Raw genomic sequence first — 17,544 nt, 5'->3', positions numbered from 1 at the left:
CCTGCACCAAGAGGTCACTGGTTCAGTTCCCATCAGGGCACACGCCCAGGTTGTGGGCCTGATCCCCAGCCAGGGGCATGCAGGAGGCAGCCAGGCAGTGTTCTCTCTCATCGATGTTTCTCTCTCCCTTTCCCTTCCTCTCTCTAAAATCAATAAAGAAAAAAAAAAAAATTTTTTTTTTTAATCCTTACCCAAGGACATTTTTTGCATTTATCTTCAGGGAGGGAGAGAGGGTTGAGGAGGGAGAGAGAAACATCGATGTAAGAGAGACACATCAACTGGTTGCCACCCACATGACCCCAACCAGGGCCAGGGACAACTGCAACCGAGGTATATGCCCTTAGCGGGAACCGCGTCTCTCTGGTCCACGGGCAGATGCTCCAACCACTGAACCAACCTGGCCAGGGCAAGAAAAAAAATTTTTTAATAGAAAGAATTCTTTCTGTCCTGGCCACTTTAGCTCAGCGGTTGGAGTGTTGGCCTGCAGACCAGAGAGTCCTGGGTTCTTGTGCCGGTCTTAAGCTATATTTTTCTATTGCCCCTTGTACAAAAGCTTTGCATAAAGTTGTTCCTAAATAACATCTCTTGAAGGTCAGTAGAATCTGTAGTGGGATCCCCTTCTCCATTTCTGATATGGGTTATTTGTGTATTTTTCTCTTTTTTCTTCACTCATCTAGCCAGGAGGTTATCAATTTATCAAAATATCCTTTATTGATTTTAGAGAGAGAAGGGAGAGAGGGAGATAGAAACATCGCTGAGAGAGAACATCAGTTGACCACCTCCTGCACGCCCCTACTGGGGATTAAGCCCACACCCTGGGCATTTGCCCTGACCGGGAATCGAACCGGCGACCTCTTGGCGCATGACTTGACGCTCAGCCATTGAGCCACAGTGGCCAGGCGGAGGTCATCCATTTTATTAGCCCTTTCAAAGAACCAGCAAATGGCTTTGTTGACCCTCTTTTACATGTTTCCTACTTTATTAATTATTATTATGAATGTCTCCTTTATTAAATCTTTCTATTTGGGAGTGAGATTTAATTTGCTCTTCATTCTTTTCTGTAAGCAAATACTTATTTACCTCCTGTTGTTTAGCCTCTCCCATCTAAAAGCAAAAGGGTTTGAGTATATGAATTTCCCCTTAGCACTGTTTGAACCGTACTTTTGAAACCTGACATAAAATTCATGAGTTCAACATATTTTGTATTTTCTTTTTTTTTTTTATCCTCACCCGAGGACATTTTTCCATTTTTGTACAGATAGAGTGGGAGGGAGAGAGAGGAAGGGAGAGAGAGAGAGAGAAACATCGACGTGAAGGGACACATCGAGTGGCTGCCACCCGCACGACCAACCAGGGCCGGGGACAAACTGCAACCGAAGTACGTGCCCTTAGCGGGAACCGAACCCGGGTCTCTCTGGACCGCAGGCCGACGCTCTAACCGCTGAGCCAAACTGGCCAGGGCAAGAAGACATTTTTAAAAGCCTAAATAGTCTATAACTATTAAAGAAATTGGATTAAGACCTAAGAAAACTGCAGGCTGGGATCACTTCGCCTGTGAGTTCCATCAGACATTTAAGGAAAAACAGTATCATTGTTACATGAACCTTTCAGAGAATAGAAAAGCAGATTCCCATTTTTTATCTGGCTACCTTCACTTTGATGCCAAAACTGGACCGAGACATAAGAAGGGAAATTGCAAGCCATTCTCACTAATGAACATATGTGCAAAAATACCAACAAGTCAACAAGATCTGACTAGGATGCCCCCTCGTGGCCACGTTGGCTGTATCCCAGGAACAAAAGGTCGGTGTAGCACTAGAAACTCAGTCAGTGTAACCTGCCACATAAGGCAGGTGAAAGAGGGGAAAGTTAAGATCATGTCAACAGCCCTGGCCGGTTTGGCTCAGCGGTTAGAGCGTCGGTCGGCCTGCGGTCCAGAAACCTGGGTTCGGTTCCCGCTGAGGGCACGTGCCTCGGTTGCAGTTTGTCCCCGGCCCTGGTTGGGCCGTACAGGTGGCAACCAGTCGATGTGTCCCTTTCACATCAATGTCTCTCTCTCTCTCTCTCTCTCTCTCTCTCTCTCTCTCTCTCTCTCTCTCCCTCCCACTCTATCTGAACAAAAAATATGGAAAAATGTCTTCGGATGAGGATTTTAAAAAAATAATAATAATACCAATAAACAAAAAGTTAAAAATCCCCCCCGAAGCGTTTCTGTTGGGCTTTGCGTTGAGACTTGACCATCTGATTCTTCAATGTAGTGGAGCAAGAATAGGCAAGACCCTGCGACAGTCCAGCCCTCCCGGGAGGCAGTGGCCGAAGCGGTCAGAAGTGTACGATGTGGGAAGAGAAGGATCAGGAGCAGGCAGGGAGCGCCCCGGCCTGGTGGCCTGACCCTTGGACGGGGCAGGAAGGAGGATCGGCGCGAAGAGCCTGAGGCTGGCAGGGCAGCTAGGAGAACACCTTGGCCTGCCCAACAGGGGGCTCCGGGGCGAAGACGAGGTTCCCACCTCGGCGCGATGGGCAGGCCAGGCACCCCTGCCCGGCTCGGACATGGGTCAGCTGCCGCAGAGCACTGCCTACTGCAAATGCCACCGGGGATCCAGATGAAATGAAACGGGAGGGGGGTTGGGGGGGGCTGTCAGCTGGCCCCACCCGCTGTGGCAGATGCGCTGTCCCTGGGGGCCTGAGCAGGCTCCTAAAGGCTGCTGTGTGTTCTCAGAGGAGACCGCCGCAGGGAGACACACCCGGTATATGGGAGGGCGCGTAGCCACAGTAATTACGGTAGTGTGTGTTGGTGCAGAGAAGCAGACCAGACCGCTGAGTGCCAGAACACACCCACACATGGCCAGGGAAGTGCTCCAAACACACACACAACAATCGTCATGGTTGCCCACCCGTGCGGCCCAGTGGATGGAGCGTCATCCCCCGACTGAGAGGTCCCGGTGCGGCCCAGTGGATGGAGCGTCATCCCCCGGACTGAGAGGTCCCGGTGCGATTCCGCTCAGGCAGGCGCCCGGGTTTCGGGCTCGATCCCCAGTAGGGGGCGTGCAGGAGGCAGCCGATGGATGTCCCTCTCTCACATCGATGTTTCTCTCCCTCTCTAAAAAATCAATAAAAAACATATTTTAAAATAAATAAATAAAACAAATCCTCCACTTGCCACATGTGCTCAGTTCCCGAACCTTTTCTGATCGCTGATGGGCAGAGCACCCTGTCTCCGGGCCGCCTGCCCGGGTTCCCTGCGCGTCACAGTCACAGACCTGCCCCAGCTGCCGGCTTGCTGCCTCCAAACACTGTGTCGCTGTTGTCTCCTGGCCCCGTTCTTTGTCTTCATGGGCTTTCCTGCTCCCCCTTCCTGCCGCTGTAGGCAGGTTTCGGAGGAAGGAGAGCTGAGCGGTTCACTCACCTGCCGGGGTTACCCAGAACGTTGTGGGTTACCTGCAGCCAGCTTCTCTGCGGCAGCTGACAGCATCCCCATCCGACCTGTCGCCCACAGTCCTTCCCCACAGACACGGTCCGCAGGGAGTGTCTGATGGCTACACAGAGTTCCCCTCGTGCAGACAGGTCATGATCTCACATTCTTGAAGATGCAAGTGGTTTCCAAGTTCCATGATGATTATTTTTTAAATACATTTTTAGAAGCAGATCTGCTGCAACTTTTTCCTATGGTCAGCATCCCCAGAAGCAGGTTCGTACCAGCTCCCAGCCTGCCTTCCGCGGAAGAGCACAGACAAGGCTCCGTAACCACAGGCAGTGCATTCTCCACCTCTCATACCTGCCTTTTCTCACTGTACCCGCTTGTTCAGAAAAATACACCGGAGGAATAAGTCCGTCAGCATCCCACCCTCCAGAGGTCTCTCCCATGGACATTTAGAGTATGTCATTCTGGACTGTTCTCTATACATACCTACACGTTGTTTTTGATACAGTGTTGCCTTTTTCCGGTTCTTTTTCTTACCCAACCTGCTGTTTCACACCTGCTTTGTTTTCCTCACCGTATTCACCGACCAAAGCTCCGCACACCATAGTTGGCCTGAACTACCCCTGTTGGACATTCAGATTTTTTTTTTCTAAATTCTGATACATATAGCTTCCCAGTAGTGCAATGCATCCCTTTAGAGAAATAAAAAGACACCGCTCTGTTAGAGGGCGTGTACACGTCACAGTTCACGGTACGTGAACACACACAGGTGAACAGAAAGGAGAGTCGTCGTAAAGGCGGGGCCTGGGCCGCAGCCTCCCTTCTCCCGCAAAACTCGGCTCCTGAGCCTTGAGCTTGTGCGAATGAGGAACTTACCTCTGGCTGCTTTGCAAACTGTAAGGTCAAACTCTCGCTACACTAGGCAGGCCTGGACCGTACACACCTGCATTCGTGTGTCAGGGCTATCAGGTTCCGATTCAGCCCTCTTGGGAACCGCAACATCGTGTGATTTCACACGAGCGCCAACGAATCATCCAACATTTAGGAGGTTTTATGTAGATGTGTCTAAATGAAGAACACGGGTTAATATTCAGAGTATTCTTAGTCTGCTGTATTATGCTACGTTGCAGCTGAACTCCTGCATTGACATGAATTAGCCTATTGGCATCTTTAAATATTTCGTACGAGTCTGTAATAAACGACCGTATTACCATTCGGAATCTGGGAAGTGTAGTGAGAGTTGCCATGGGAACCTTAATGCGATAGTCCCTAGCTTTCATTTAAATTTCACTTTTTAATATTACATTAACATGTTTGCATTTAATGGATAGATATTTGAATTAATAGGAAAGTGCTCTCTCTAATATAAATAAAATATAAGAAATGAAAATGTGATTTTTCTTCCAATGAACAAATGAACATATAATCCGAGATGTCGTGGAAATAACAGCATTTGAGTTTTAAATTATTAGGTTCCATTAATCTATTTTGAAGTTTCTTAAAAGCTGACTTTTAAAAGATTAGGAAATATTTATGGGTAGTCACATAATTCATGTCTTTGCATTTCAAATATGGTTCAGAATTTCCTGAAGGCTAGGGGCAGTTTGCTTCATGGTGTCTTAGTTTATTCTTCTGTGTTTTTCTGAGTACATGACCTCCGAGGCCCCTCCGACCTCTGTAAGTCCATTTTAGTGTACTAATCATATAGGGTATTTTTTTTTTTTTTGGTACGTGCCCCCTAGCAGGAACCAAACCCGGGACACTCTGGTCCGCAGGCTGACGCTCCAACCGCTGGGCCAAACCGGCCAGGGCGATGTAGGGTATTTTTATTTATTTTTATTTTTATTTTTTTATCCTCACCTGAGGACATTTTTCCATTTTTTTGTTCAGATAGAGCGGGAGGGAGAGAGAGGAAGAGAGAGAGAGAGAAACATCGATGTGAAGGGACACATCGAGTGGCTGCCACCCGCACGACCAACCAGGGCCGGGGACAAACTGCAACCGAGGTACGTGCCCTTAGCGGGAACCGAACCCGGGTCTCTCCGGACCGCAGGCCGACGCTCTAACCGCTGAGCCAAACCGGCCAGGGCAGGGTATTTTTAATTACTAAAGATCCTCGACTATACAAGAATATCTATCTGCACATAAGATTATATGTGACTAGTGCGTTTGAAATGGAAATGTATAAAATTTATGGACAACACAATCTGTAGCTGGAAGGAACTCTCGGGCGTCAGGAGGCTTAGATTATCTCCGACACCCCCCAGCCAGCGAGTCCTGTGACCATGCAAATCATTTAGTCTCTAAGGCATAAAACTGAGACTGAATCAGGATCACTGGGCGTCCCTTCCACTTACATACTCCCAAAACGAAATTTGGAAAACGACGTGTGTATCACTGTATGTCTTTTGAATTAACATTCAGAACTTTCATGCATATCTTCAGAGGTTAGGAGAACGTTTGATTTCCGACATTAACATTTTTAAATAAAACATGTATCAAATATATCCAATGAAATCTACATATCATAGCAATTTGATACCTACCACCCCACCCCCTGCCTTTTTTTTTTAAGCAAAAGTAAAGCTTGTATTAACTACAACATGATTGCATTTGTAGACAGTAGGAGGGTGGGTGCCAGGGGCGGGGCCCTGTGGGGTGGGGACAGTGGTAGTTCTGCAGGGGGCAGTCAGTGTGCTGGTTGCACAGATGTAAATGTACGGAATGCTCCTCCGTCACACTCAAAAACGGCGGAGAGGGAAAGTTTTATGTTACGTGCATTGACCACAACTTTTCAAAAGTAAAAAGTACTGACCAGTCAGAATTTGTACATTGTTACCGTTTCCTGAATTTACACCCGTTCCCTTTCATTACAGAGCTTTCATCTAATCTAATATACTTGTTACATTTGAAAGTTCTTTACTGACTTGGTTAGCCCAACCAATGTGTCTGCAACAGAAATGTGCTCATAAATTTATATTTGCGACTCTTTTCTCCTGTGAGCTTAAGGCTTTAAGTATTAAGAAACTGAATAAAGCCCTGGCCAGTCTGGCTCAGCAGTTAGAGCGTCGGCCTGCGGTCCGGAGAGACCCGGGTTCGGTCCCCGCTAAGGGCCTGTACCTCGGTTGCAGTTTGTCCCCGGCCCTGGTTGGTCGTGCAGGTGGCAGCCACTCGATGTGTCCCTTTCATGTCGATGTTTCTCTCTCTCTCTCTCCCTCCCTCCCACTCTATCTGAACAAAAAATGGAAAAATGTCCTCGGGTGAGGATAAAAAAAAAAGAAAGAAACTGAGTAAATATGAATGGTTATTAGTAGACCACAATTACCCAGAACCTAATTTTTCAAATATTGACAAATAATGGGTAACACAAAATAAAATCTGTTGGAGATGCATTTCTTAATAAGATCTGTAAGTGAAGGCTAAATATAGCAAGTACATAGTAAGCCCGAATAAATGAACAGAACCGATTGATCAGTAGCACCAGGAAGGAGACTTGCCCCAGCTTAAAAATAAGTATGGGTTTTAAAAGCCAGCAATCTGAAAGTTAGGAAAACTGTCGCATTAACATAAAATGTGAACTTACTTTGACTCTGTCTTTCTTTCACCAGACGCGGGAAAGTTCATCTGTCAGAAGTAAACATGGAAACTTTCACGCTCCATCCCTGAAGTCCTGCGGAACACACCACCGAGAGCAGCTACGTGGTCATGCTCGGTAAGTGCGTTCCCATCATCAAAACTCAGAAAAGGCAGAGAAAGCGCACTTTGTAACCGGTCGGTATTTCCCAGAATGGTAGTTACAGATCTTGGATGTCTTCATGAGTGGGTGGAGGGATGGATGGACGGACAGATGGACACAGGTTAGGTCAGCAGTCCTGGCCACCTTGGGGTCGGGGCGAGGTAAGCCTGTGCTGCCTTCAGCGTTTCCAACGGAAGCCTCTTACACATGCAGCAGTCTTCAGAAGTTACGCGTTTTCTAAGTAATCCAAGAGGCTACATCATTAAAAGAAGTGTGTCTTTTTTTTTTTAATTTTTTAATTCTTTTAATTTTTTGAGGTAACACCATATTGTTTTCCATAGTGGCTGCACCAGTCTGCATTCCCACCAGCAGTGTGCTAGAGTCCGCTTTTCTCCACACCCTCGCCAACACTTGTTTTATGATTTGTTGTTGGCGGCCATTCTGATAGGTGTGAGGTGACCTCATTGTTGTTTTAATTTGCATCTCTCTGATGATTAGTGATGATGAGCATTTCTTCGTATGTCTCTTGGTCATTTGTATGTCCTGTTTGGAGAGGTGTCTATTTAGCTCCTCTGCCCATTTTTTAATTGGGTTCTTTGTCTTCCTTTTGTGGAGTTGTATGAGCACTCTATAGGTATTAGAAATTAACCCCTTATCTGATGTATCATTGGCAATTATGCTCTCCCATACAGTGGGTTCCCTTTCCGTTTTGATGGTTGTTTCTTTTGCTGTGCAGAAGCTTGTGAATTTGATGTAGTCCCATGAGTTCATTTTCTCCTTTGTTTCTGTTGCCTTAGGGGATATATCAGTGAATATTCTGCTGCGTACGATGTCTGAAATTTTGTTGCCTACATTTTCTTCTAGGATTTTTATGGATTCATGAGTCACATTTAAGTCTTTTATTCATTTTGAGTTTATTCTTATATATGGTATAAGTCGATGGTCTAGTTTCATTTTTTTGCATGTAGCTGTCCAATTTTCCCAACACCATTTATTAAAGAGGCTGTCCTTACTCCACTGTATGCTCTTGCCACCTTTGTCAAATATTAATTGAGCGTATTGCCTTTGTTTCATTTCTGGGTTCTCTGTTCTGTTCCACTGGTCTATATGCCTGTTCTTGTGCCAGTACCAGGTTGTTTTGAAAAATCTAACTGCCATTTGACCCAGTGATCCCACTTCTAGGAATATACCCTAAGAAGCCTGAAACACCAATCAGAAAGAATATATGTACCCCCATGTTCATAGCAGCACTATTTACAATAGCTAAGATCTCGAAACAGCCCAAATGTCCATCGGTAGACAAATGGATAAAAAAGCAGTGATACATGTACACAATGGAGTACTATGAAGCTGTAAGAAAGAAAGATCTCTTATCCTTTGAGACGACATGGAGGGACCTAGAAAGTATTATCCTAAGCGAAACAAGTCAAACAGAGGAAGACAAGTATCATATGATCTCACTTACTTGTGGAATATAATAAACAATAACAGTCTGAGGGATGGGGTAGTCCCAGAGACGTGGAAGTGGGGTACAGACAATCCCCAGGAGAGGGGGTGGTGGGGGAGAGATAAACCACAGAACTTGTATGCATGAACATTGGACATGGACAACAAAGCTGGGGACAGGGCAGAAAGGGTGGGGGAGAGGGGAATCAGTGGGGGGGAAAGGAGAAAGATCTGTAACAAAAATAAATCAATTTAAAAAATAATAATAATAAAAGTAAAAAAAAGAAGAAGAAGAAGTGTGTCTTCTCCACGGGCTCAGCCTATAAAATGTCTCCCTCTTGTCGGATGACGGGGACACATGGCACCTGCCGTGGGTTTATGGTTCTCCGACGAAAGGTTCGCAGACACCAGTATTTCACATTGATCCTCGCCCCCGGCCCCCACCTTGTTTGGTGAGTGTGAAGTGAGGGGAGTCTCAGAAGATTCTGTATCTGGGAGCAGCGTAACATAAGAAGGTTTGGGTCCATGAGCAATGGGAGCCGCCAGGGCCCAGCGAGGGCAAGATGCTGACGGGTTCGACCCGGCCGGGTCAGCCAAAACGTGGGGCTGGACGCGAGGTCTGGGTGGATGGTGGGGTGGGAAATGGGCCGGTGGCAGTAGCAGGGCCTGTTCTGGATGCTTCCGGGAGCTGACTGGCCATCACCATTGAGATTATGCTTTCACGTCGGCCTGCGGTCCTGAGAGACCCGCGTTCGGTTCCCGCTAAGGGCACGTACCTCGGTTGCGGTTTGTCCCCAGCCCTGGTCGGTTGTGCGGGTGGCAGCCACTCGATGTGTCCCTTTCACATCGATGTTTCTCTCTCTCTCTCCCTCCCACTCTACCTGAAAAAAAAATGGAAAAAGTGTCCTCGGGTGAGGAAAAAAAAACAAAAAAAAGATTATGCTTTCATCTCTTCCCCCTCCGAGACCTGCATATCGAAACGGGATCCAGGTGTGTCCACACCGCCAGGGCACTGCCTGCCCTGCTCTGTGGTACCAGCCAGACTCCGCACGGCCATGCCCGGGGCACACACACGCGGACACAGTGCCCCCGAGGTCCTAGACCCCGCACGGCCGCCCCGCCTCAGCCCCACAACTCAAGGAGCCCCGTGCACCACCTGACATGGAGACCTCCTGCCAGGTCTGCATTCGGTGTCCCCCTAGAGAGGGCAGGTGACACCCGCACAGGTGGGGCCTTACTGCCTGCTGGGCTGGCCTTGGCTATCAGGACTCAGGAAAGGGAAGGATGAGCCAGCAGTGACCCCCACCCCAGTGGGCTGTGCCGACAGGAAGCACCTGACCCTACTGAAGACACCTGGGAGACCAGCCAGCCCTGTTACGGTCTGTGGCGAGCCCTGGCTGGTGTCGCTCAGTGGTCGGGCCTCATCCCATGCACCAAAAAATCATTGGTTCGATTCCCAGTCAGGGCACATGCCTGGGTTTCAGGCTTGATTCCCCAGTAGGGGGTGTGCAGGAGGCAGCCGATGGTTGTTTCTCTCATCGATGTTTCTCTCTCTCTCTCTCTCTCCCCCTCTCTCTTCCTTTCTCTCTAAAATCAATAAAAACAGCCCTGACCCTGGCCGGTTTGGCTCAGCAGTTAGAGCATCGGCCCACAGACCGGAGAGTCCCGGGTTCGGTTCCTGCTAAGGGCACGTACTTCAGTTGCAGTTTGGCCCTGGTTGGGGTCATGTGGGTGTCAACCCCTCAATGTCTCTCTCACATCGATGTCTCTCTCTCTCTCTTCCTCCCTCTCGTTTTATCTGAAGATAAATGCAAAAATCTAGTGAGGATAAAAAAAAAATTAGTCATGGACGCACAGCACCATCTCAGCCCACGTTCCCCAGAAAGAGAGCCCAAGGGCAAGTCCACCTACTGGTAACTGGTTGGTGGGGGAGGGGCAAGTCCACCTGCTGGTAACTGGTTGGTGGGGGAGGGACTCTAACCGCTGAGCCAAACTGGCCAGGGGCCATGACTAATTCTTTTTTTTTTTTTTAATTTGTTTTTGTTACAGATGTTTGTCCTTTTTCCCCCATTGACACCCTCCTCCCCATGCCCCCCCCCCATCCCCAGCTTTGTTTTCCGTGTCCATTGGTCATGCATACATGCATATAAGTTCTATGGTTTATCTCTTCCTCCCCAACCCCCCCTCTTCTGAGGTTTGTCAGTCTGTACCCTACTTCTATGTCTTGGGTCATTTCTGTTCATCAGTTTGTTTAGTTCACTATATTCCACAAATAAGTGAAATCATGTGATATTTGTCTTTCTCTGCTTGGCTTGTTTTGCTTAGGATAATACTTTCCAGGTCCCTCCATGTCGTCTCAAAGGATAAGAGATCTTTCTTTCTTACAGCTGCGTAGTACTCCATTGTGTATATGTACCACTGCTTTTTTATCCACTCATCTACTGATGGACACTTGGGTTGGTTCCAGATCTTAGCTGTTGTAAATAGTGCTGCTATGAACATAGGGGTACATGACTAATTCTTTAGACCCAATTCCTAGAAGCATTACTGCTATTTAAAATAAGACCGTTTTGTTTTTTGTTTTTTTTAGTTTGTAAATAATTCTATGTTTGCACCCTGGCCGGTTTGGCTCAGCGGTTAGAGCATCGGCCCACGGACCGGAGAGTCCAGGGTTCAGTTCCTGTTAAGGGCACATACCTCGGTTGCAGTTTGTCCCCAGTGGGGGTCGTGTGGGTTAAATGTTGGAGACGATGTGTCTCTCTCACATCAATGTTTCTCTCTCTCTCTTCCCTCCTCTCTCCCTCCCGCTCTATCTGAAGATAAGTGCAGAAAATGTTCTCAGGTGAGGATAAAAATAATAATCATCATCATATGTTTGCTATTTTGGCAGACATTTTGAAAAATGAAGAAAATTAACATTTGTATTAACTTTCCTGGTATATATCCTTTCAGGTTTTCTTAAGCATTATTTTAGGTAGGTAGTAGGTAGGTAGGTAGATTTCACTAATTGATTCCAGAGTCCCTCATAAGAAATGAAAAAAGTATTGTCTTAGAATTAAATGAGTGTTAAATGTTGGAGACGAGACCCAAAGGAATAATCTGGAAAGAAACAGGGAAACAAAGATACTTTTTTTAACCTTTGGTTTCTTTTTTAATCAAAATTGGGACCATACTGGCTTTTATGACACGCTTCGTTCTCACTTGCTATTTTGCCATTTTTTCCACACCGTTAAAGTCTATGTCATTACAGTTTTGGATGCTACATGACGTTTCCTGGACCCGTCATTTAGTCGGGCAGTCCTCTCTTGGAGATTTCCTTCTTTGCTTTTCCCTTTTACAAATTGTTTCAAGTGTTTTGATGACATTCGTCTAGATGGAATCTTTGCACTGCTGTCTAATTGTTTCCATACGCAGTTTGAAAGAAGGCTTATACCAGTTCCAGTTCCTAGGGACTTGTAGCCATGAGTATTAGCCTCTTCTCTAATCTTTGTCATGCTGCTCTGTGCAAAATGGGACCTTGTTTTACTTTGCTTTTTTTTTTTTTTTTTTTTTTGGTTATTATCAGAATCGAATACAACTGTGGCCCTGGCTGGTGTGGCTCAGTTGGTTGGAACGTCATCCCATACACCCAAAGGGCCTGGGTTTGATTCCCAGTCAAGGGCTCACATCTGGGTTGCAGGTTAGCTCCCCTGCTCCAGTTGAGATGCATGCAGGAGGCAGCCAATCAATGCGTCTCTCTCACATCAGTGTTTCTCTCTCTCTCTCTCTCCCCCCTTCTCCACCTTCCTCCATCCCTTCAGTTCTCTCTAAAAAGTAATGGCAAGTCCGGCTGGTGTGGCTCAGTGCTTGAGCGTCAACCTATGCACCTAGAGGCTGCCAGTTTAATTCCCAGCCAGGGCGCATGCACAGGTTGTGGGCCCGATCCCCAGTGGGGCCTGCAGGAGGCGGCCGATCAATGTTCTCTCTCATCAATGGTTCTATCCCTCTCCCTCTCCCTTCCTCTCTCTCTCTCAACAATGAAGGGGAAAAAAATCTTAAATCAATAAATAGTTAATTTAAAGAAATGGCAAAAATATCCTCAGGTTGGGATTCACACCCCCAAAAAAGTTGCTCTGGGTTATATTTGAGGTCAAAAGTTAAGAACAGCCCTGGCCGGTTTGGCTCAGCGGTTAGAGCGTCAGCCTGTGGTCCAGAGAGACCCGGGTTCGGTTTCCGCTAAGGGCACGTACCTCAGTTGCAGTTTGTCCCCGGTCCTGGTTGGGTCGTGCAGGTGGCGGCCACTCAATGTGTCCCTTTCACGTCGATGTTTCTCTCTCTCCCTCCCTCCCACTCTATCTGAATAAAAAATGGAAAAATGTCCTCGGGTGAAGATAAAAAAAATAATAATAATAAATAAATAAATAATAGTTAAGAACGGCTCATAATATATTTTTTTACTTTCCAGTAGTTTTACTTTAATACCTTCAGACTTCTTTTTTTTTTTTATCCTCACCCGAGGACATTTTTCCATTTTTTTTTTGTTCAGATAGAGCGGGAGGGAGAGAGAGAGAGAAACATCGACGTGAAGGGACACATCGAGTGGCCGCCACCCGCACAACCAACCAAGGCCGGGGACAAACTGCAACCGAGGTACATGCCCTTAGCGGGAACCGAACCCGGGTCTCTCTGTACCGGCCGACGCTCCAACCGCTGAGCCAAACCGGCCAGGGCGCCTTCAGACTTCTTAGTGCAAGAGGAACAAGAATTCATCTCTGCGCAAAAGAACAAAATAGCAGTGTGGTTCATCCCTTGTCCGGTTTCCACAAACACTCAGAAAGAGGCATGGTATTTCCAGGAAGCACATCCACGGCTGGACCCCAGCTGGTCATTGTGTCCAATCTGCGGAGGAGCGTTTTGTCCCTGAGCCCCTGGTAAGCAAGGGCTGTCTTTGTGACGGGCGTCCTGCTCATGAAACGTGTTTAAGATGAGCTCAGACATGTATTTTCCCAAACAGTGCACATTCATTACAATATTCCTGACTTTCAAAAGAGGTTAAGACTGAAAACTCCGTGTGTGTGTGTGTGTGTGTGTGTGTGTGTGTGTATTTTGTTCTAACAAAACTTAATTACATGAGTCCTGGCTGGGGCGCTCAGTTGGTTAGTGGACCGTCCCAGGGCACAATCAAGAGTCAACCAACGAATGCAACACGGGTGGAGCAGCAAATCGCGTGCTCTCTCTCTCTCTCTCTCTCTCTCCCCCCTTTCCTCTTTCTCTGTCAAAATCAATTTTTTTTTCCTTTATTAATTTTAGAGAGAAAGGAAGGAGAGAGAGAGATGGAAACATCGATGAGAGAGAGCATCGATTGGCCGCCTCTTGCATGCCCCCTACTGGGGATCAGGCCCACAACCTGGGCATGTGCCCTGACCAGGAATCGAACCGGCGACATCTTGATGCAGGGTCGATGCTCAACCACTGAGCCACACCGGCCAGGCTCAGAATCAATTTAAAAAGTATTTTTAATTCAATTAAATGCGAACATGTAATGTGAGGCGGTGGGGGTGGGGGTGAAATCCTCCCATTTTTTTCCCATCAGCAGTTTAAATAGTTGCCCTGGCATCTCTCTGTGTTTGGACCATAAAGGCAGCAGGGCTCCGTGAAGGTCAGGAGCAGACACTGGGCATCTTGTATTCTCAGAATCCAACTTAAGGTGGTTTGAAGTCGTCCCCATGAAAGCAACCGCCCTGTCCTCTCTGGGGTCCGGGCACAAATTTCACACGGTCAGGGCTCTGAAGTAAGTTTTAAAAATATATATTTTTATTGCTATTTTAGAGAGAAAGGGAGAGAGAGAGAGAAACACTGATGTGAGAGAGATGCATCCATCGGCTGCCTCCTGCACGCCCCCTACTGGGCATCGAGCCCGCAACCCCGGGCACGTGCCCTGAGCGGACTCGAACCAGGACCTCCCAGTCCGTGGGCCAGCGCTCCACCCGCTGCGCCGCCCCGCCGGCCTGAAGCAGGTCCCCAGTGTCTGCCAGGGAGTCTCTGAAAGGAGCCCGCAGCCCACAGCACACAGCCCAGCCCGCGGCCCAGCTCAGCCCCCCCCCCCCTGCACGGGCTCCCCAGCGGCCCAGGCAGCCCCCCCCCCTGCACGGGCTCCCCAGCGGCCCAGGCAGCCCCCCCCCTGCACGGGCTCCCCAGCGGCCCAGCTCAGCCCCCCCCTGCACGGCCCCCCAGCAGCCCAGCTCAGCCCCCCCCTGCACGGGCCCCCCAGCGGCCCAGCTCAGGCCCCCCCTGCACGGGCCCCCCAGCGGCCCAGCTCAGCCCCCCCCTGCACGGGCCCCCCAGCGGCCCAGCTCAGCCCCCCCCTGCACGGGCTCCCCAGCGGCCCAGGCAGCCCCCCCCCTGCACGGGCTCCCCAGCGGCCCAGCTCAGCCCCCCCCCTGCACGGGCTCCCCAGCGGCCCAGCTCTGCCCCCCCCCCGCACGGGCTCCCCAGCGGCCCAGCTCAGCCCCCCCCCCTGCACGGGCTCCCCAGCGGCCCAGCTCTGCCCCCCCCCCTGCACGGGCTCCCCAGCGGCCCAGCTCAGCCCGCCCCCTGCACGGGCTCCCCAGCGGCCCAGCTCTGCCCCCCCCCCTGCACGGGCTCCCCAGTGGCCCAGCTCAGCCCCCCCCCCTGCACGGGCTCCCCAGCGGCCCAGCTCTGCCCCCCCCCCCTGCACGGGCTCCCCAGCGGCCCAGCTCAGCCCCCCCCTCTGCACGGGCTCCCCAGCGGCCCAGCTCAGCCCCCCCCCCTGCACGGGCTCCCCAGCGGCCCGGGCAGCCTCGCCCTCGGCCACGCTCCGTGTCTCCCCGGCTGTCTGTCTGTCTGTCCAGGAACAGCCGTCAGGGCGCCGTGCTCGGGGAACGGGCTTCGCGCGGGCACAGACCAGACTCGGGAAGGAAGGCCCTCCTGGGTCAGAGGGCTCCTGAGGGCCGCGCAGGTCCATCCCCGGGACCGCGCAGCGCGGCGCCTCTGGAGCCCGCAGGACACGCCAGGAAGCGGCTGCGTGTCCGCACGCGCGCTCGCGGGAAGAGGCTCTCCCCGCCCGGCCTCTCCCTAAGGACCTCCAGCCCTGTGATCGCACGTGGAGGCCGCCGGCAGTCGGCCCTAACCCGGCAGCCCGGTCCCTAAGGGGACTGGCAGCTGGGAGCCGCCCAGCGCCAGGGGCGCCGCACCCGCAGGGCCCCGGGCTCCACGGGGCGCCGCACCCGCAGGGCCCCGGGCTCCACGGGGCGCCGCAGCCGCAGGGTCCCGGGCTCCACGGGGCGCCGCACCCGCAGGACTCCAGCCCTGGGCGGGCAGCACGTTGGGGAGGGCCTGTCTTTATTTTGGAAAACTGCTGAGAGGCTCGGGGTACGTCCTCCAAGATACTTAGAGATAGAGAGGGACCCGCATGGCCCGCCCTGCCCTGCAGCTGGAAATACTTCCCGGAGGAGAAAAGGAGTCTTAACTTCTATCGTGAAAATGCTCAGAAACTCCCAGAAGTGGGCTGACATCATAACCCCCCCCCCCCCCCCCCCCGTGCACCCATCACCCGGCTCTTTACTTCTTTTTTATCTAACCCCCCATTTTCGTTTCTTTTCACTGGAGTGTTTAAAAGCAGCTCTCAGATGTATTGTGTCCCTTGTAAGTGCTTTAGTGTGTGATTCTAATTCAGTTAAAGATATCTTAAAATGTAGCCACATCTACTACTATCCCCAACAAAATCAGTAATAATCAGTAATAGTTCCTCAGTGCCCCAGTGTCTGGGGCTCACCTCTCCACGCCCTCAGCAACGCCCGCGGTGCGGTTGGTCAGGCGCTAGTCCAGGTCACACGCTGCATTTAGCTGTGACTGGGTGGCCAGGTGGTCATTTGTTCTTAAAGCGTCACAATCTGGTCCGGCTGGTGTGGCTCAGTGGCTGAGCGTCGACCCTGCACCGAGAGGTGGCTGGTTTGACTCCCGGTCAGGGCAGGTGCCCAGGTCGTGGGCAGATCCCCATGGGGGCGCGCAGGAGGCGGCCTGCATGAAGGTCACCTGGTAGCATCTGCCCTCATCCAGCTTCCTGCCGCCCAGAGGAACAGGTGTCCAAAGTACGCTTCCAGTGTCTCCGCTTCCAGAACAAGCTGTCCGTGGCCTCCCCCACCATCAGCATCGCCCTCTCCATCGGTGAGCCAGGGACGGCCACCTGACTTCCCTGTCCCCTGCCCTCTCCCAGACTAGACTGACAGCCGTTAGAGAGCTGGGCTGTTTCCTGCCCACTTCGGCTCCTTCACAGAGCTGGGCACAGAGTAGGTTTTCAGTCACCTTTGCATGGACCTGGAACAGGCCCCCCGTCTGGGCCACACACTCGGTGGAGACAGTCTCGGCTCTGTGTCAATCTCTCATCTGGGGACTTTTTTTTTTTTTTTCCACACCAAAGAAGCATCATCCCACAACCAATTTGTAGCGATGGGCTAAAATAAAACTCTGTAATTGATTCTGTTCCAAAGAAGCCACACACCGAGGGGCAAAGGCGTGCTTGGAGGAGCCGTCCGCCTCATTACGGCTCCGGGGCGAGCCACGCAGGGGCCGGCGGAGACTGCTGGGAGGAGCCGGTGACCGCCGCACCCCAGCCACAGAGCTCACAGCGCCGGGAGGGGCAACCTCTTCTCAGTCCCTCAACCCTTCAGAAACAGTGTACCCTTAATCACTGTTCATCTTGTCATTCTTTTTTTGTTTGTTTTTTATCCTCACCCAAGGACATTTTTGCAGTCATCTTTCAGATACAGCGGGAGGGAGAGAGGGGGGAAGAGAAAGAGAAACATGGATGCGAGAGAGACACATCGACTGGTTGCCACCCACACGACCCCAACCCCCGCCGGGGACAAACTGCACGAGGTAGGTGCCCTGAGCGGGAACCCAACCCGGGACTCTCCGGTCCACGGGCTGACGCTCTAACCGC

The sequence above is a fragment of the Molossus molossus genome, unplaced genomic scaffold (assembly GCF_014108415.1).
Source record: "Molossus molossus isolate mMolMol1 unplaced genomic scaffold, mMolMol1.p scaffold_m16_p_7, whole genome shotgun sequence".
Lineage (NCBI taxonomy): Eukaryota > Metazoa > Chordata > Mammalia > Chiroptera > Molossidae > Molossus > Molossus molossus.
Note: the sequence above shows the minus strand (reverse complement) of the source record.